This window comes from Anneissia japonica, unplaced genomic scaffold (genome assembly GCF_011630105.1).
Source record: "Anneissia japonica isolate Jap-2015-1 unplaced genomic scaffold, ASM1163010v1 scaffold287717_len1600092_cov198, whole genome shotgun sequence".
In the NCBI taxonomy this organism is placed as follows: Eukaryota; Metazoa; Echinodermata; class Crinoidea; order Comatulida; family Comatulidae; genus Anneissia; species Anneissia japonica.
This window is the reverse complement of record NW_022755469.1, coordinates 1,191,335-1,195,153: the sequence shown is the minus strand read 5'-3', so window position 1 is coordinate 1,195,153 and position 3,819 is coordinate 1,191,335.

Below are 3,819 nucleotides of genomic sequence, written 5' to 3'. Positions count from 1 at the left end.
TAAATTTGGGGGGTGGGGGTGATTGTGGTTGAGAAGGGGTTGTTTTTGCATGATCCCGGGAGGCCAGTGGAGTAGGGCGCTGCGTATCGGCGGTGTGTATAAAAACCTGCCTAGTGTAGGTTATTCATAGGCTACTATAAAGAGTTTTGACCTTATTAGGTATTTATTTATTATTCTAGGTCTATCTATTCTTGTTTTTTATAGCTTATTACAATTATTATTTTTATTATCATCCGATTATGTTATGTAAAATATAACAAAAAGGAAAATCAATGTTTATTAGAATTTGAAATTTGAATTTCATTATTAATATTATTATTGTTTACTCATTATTATTATTATTATTATTATTATTATTATTATTATTATTATTGATCATCATTATCATCATCATCAATATAATGTTATTGATTGTTATTATTGTTACAACAACTAGGCCCATTCATTATTGTGTTATTATTAATATGATTAAAGATATAAAAAATAACATATTTAATATTTTTATAATTTTAAGGTATTTAAGATCACATACTAGGCTACCACATTAACAGTGTAAGTAAGGGCCGTTTATTTGAGTAGGCCTATCTAAGAAATAAACGACTAATGCAGCTGGGGCAGATGCAGGATTTGGCGGTAGGGGATGCGTGAGATCTCAGCCCCACTATATTTGGGGCGGAGGTGCAAACATTGTTAGAATATAGACCTCTAGGTGCCCAGATAATTCATATCAACAGATCAACAATAAAATAAAACAATTATTTTTCTTACTGCACTTTAGAGGGTGCGATTTGAAACTCCACCCCCACCCACACAGCATCCACCCCAGTGCAGTTCTGTACTGTATTAGTTTTCTCCATGTATGAATGTATTTCAATGTTTAGTATCATGTACGAAACTACAGTTCTATGAGAAAATAGGCCGCTATTAAATTATAAATACAAGTAAATATTCGTCATTGATAAATATATAGGCCTACATTATTATTAACAAGCTATTATGAAATAACTTCCAATCAACAGCAGATCATGTAATGTTATGTTATTAGATAATAGCAAAGAATATTCTTTGATAATAGGACATAAAATTGATGCAAAAAATAGGCTAAAGGCCTGTTTATACTTCAACGATAACGATAACGATAAAAAAGCTAAAAAGCGATTGTCGATATAGAAAACAAAAGAAATAAGAGAAGTTTTTACACTAGAACGATTCGATAACGATTTCTTTTATTTTCTATATGAACAATTTCCTTCCTAGCTTTTTTATCGTTATTGTTATCGTTTAAATGTAAACAGGCCTTTATACATAAGAAATTCCAAAATATGCACATATTACCAACATTCTGAAAAATTTACACTGGCTTCCTCTAACGCACCGGATTATTTACAAACTTTTGCTGATCGTTTTAAATTCAAAAATGATTTGGTTCCAGACTACATTGCAGATGCTCCATAAACGTAACTTACGTTCCTTCGGTCAACTCCTCCTGTATCAGCCCAAATCACACAATTCCCAGTTTTTTCTGTTGCTGCTACACGCTTGTGAAACATTCTGCCTTTCACAATTAGATCCAGTGAGTCAATTAATACGTCTTTCAAAATGTCTCTGAAATCACATCTGCTAAGAGATGCATTTTCAACATTAGACGGTAAGTAGTTAGGAAATAAGGAATAAGCAAAAGTCACGATGATCATGAAACTAGAATGAATAGGTAAGGAAACTGAAAGAATATGATTGGAAAGGATTGAAGTGAGAGGTCTGATAAATTCAAAATGAAAGGAAAGAAAAGGTCACATGAGAAAGAACAAGGACAGATAGATAAGTTAATATAAGAAAAAAAGATCAGGAAACATAAAAAAGACTTGGAAAAGAAAAGAAAAGGAAACATAAGAAAGATAATGAAATGAATTGAATAAGGAAACATAAGAAAGAAATATGAAAGAAAGGAAAAGTTCAAATGAGAAAGAACAATGAAAGAAATATAAAGTAACATCAGAAAGCAAAGAGATAAGAAAAAATTAGGAAACATAAGAAAGACAAAGAAAAGGAAAAGAACAGGAAGCTTAAGAAATATAATGAAAAGGAATAGATAAGGAAACACAAGAAAGAGAAATGAAAGAAAAGAAATGGTCACATGAGAAAAAACAATGAAAGAACGATAAAGTAACATGAGAAAGCAAAGAGATAAGAAAAGATAAGGAAACATAAGAAAGACAAACAAAAGGAAAGAACAGGAAACTTAAGAAAGATAACGAAAAGGAATAGATAAGGAAACATAAGAAAGAAAAATGAAAGAAAAAAGGTCACATGAGAAAGAACAAGAAAAAAAAGATAAGGTAACATGGGAAAGAAATAGAGAAAAAAAAATAAGGAAACATAAGAATGACAAGGATAAGAAAGAAAAGTAGACATTAGAAAGTCAAGGAAATTTAAAAATAAGAATACATCAGAAAGAGAAAAGGAAAGGTACCGTAAGTAATTGGTTGGGTAACATAAGAAAAAGATAAGAAAAGGGGCGAACATAAGATGCAATGAAATTAAATGTAAAATATCCCAGAAAAAAAACTGACAAGGTAATATAATAAAAAAAGAAATGATTGTTTGTATAACTGCTAAGTGAGTAGGCAAGAAATAGAAAGGATGGTATTTCTTTGACAAAATGAAAAGGTAGGTCTACATTTTGATTTCTTGTGCTGCCGTTTTTAATTTTCAATAATAAAATTTACAAAAAAACATGTTTTCACTTTGTTGTTTGTGATTCCAGTTTGTTCTCTACCTGTTGTGTGACACTGTAATGCAAAATACGCTAGCTGCTCATTCTTCCTCTATCTATATTCTTTGGTTGTATAGAACGCCAAAAGGACAAACCACAAGTGGCACAGTGCAAAACTAAAGTGGCACAGTGCAAAAGTCGAGTAGCTCAGTGCAAAACTAAAGTGGTGCAATGGTAATGCAAACCCAAATGCGTGTGCCGCCACTTGACTTTTGCACTGCGCCACTTGACTTTTGCACTGTTATTTTCCACATTACCATTAGGACATTGTTTAAATTCACACTAGCCTATATCTTACATTTACACCATGGACCATGCTTATACACTGGTACTGCAGACCCTCCAGAGAGGCATCCCATGGCATTGGTCTTCCATTTCTGCAGCGCATGATACAGTGCATGACAAACGTTACGTAACCACTATTAATTCGGAGTCGCTTACCTCAGTCGTACGTGTCTATGTTGGCATTGACACTGTGTGTTTTTAGCGTTGATTTAAAGTAATAAAATATCAGACATTCACATGAACAACAAAACGAATGGAAATATTTTGGCTTAACTATTGTTTTCAGCAACAGTGGCATATCCAGGATTTAAAGAAGGAGGGGGGGGGGGGCGGACTGATGAAATGAGAGTTCATACCAAGTAAGCGCCACCGTGGTATACTCGATAAGTTCCAAAGAAAAAGAGGGTCCAAAATTTTGATTCCTAGGTTTTCCCCTCTTGAAAACGCTCAGGTAATTTTTTTCCTATTGTTATTACAGTAAATAGGCCTTATGTGTGTTTACATACAATTAAAAAAAATTTGTAGTTGCATACGAATTTTTTTCCATGAATCGATAAATCCCAAAAAGAAAGGGGGCCCGGGGTTTCTCCCCCGGGAAAATTTTGATTCCTAGAAGGCGGGAAATGAGCTTTCCCGACTTCTGAGGTGTCTTTTAATTACTACCGTACTAATTTATTCAAAATTCAAGGTTTCCCCTTCTTGATATGAATCAATGAACCCAAAAAGAAAGGGAAGTTTGGGTTCTTCCCGGGAAAATTTTG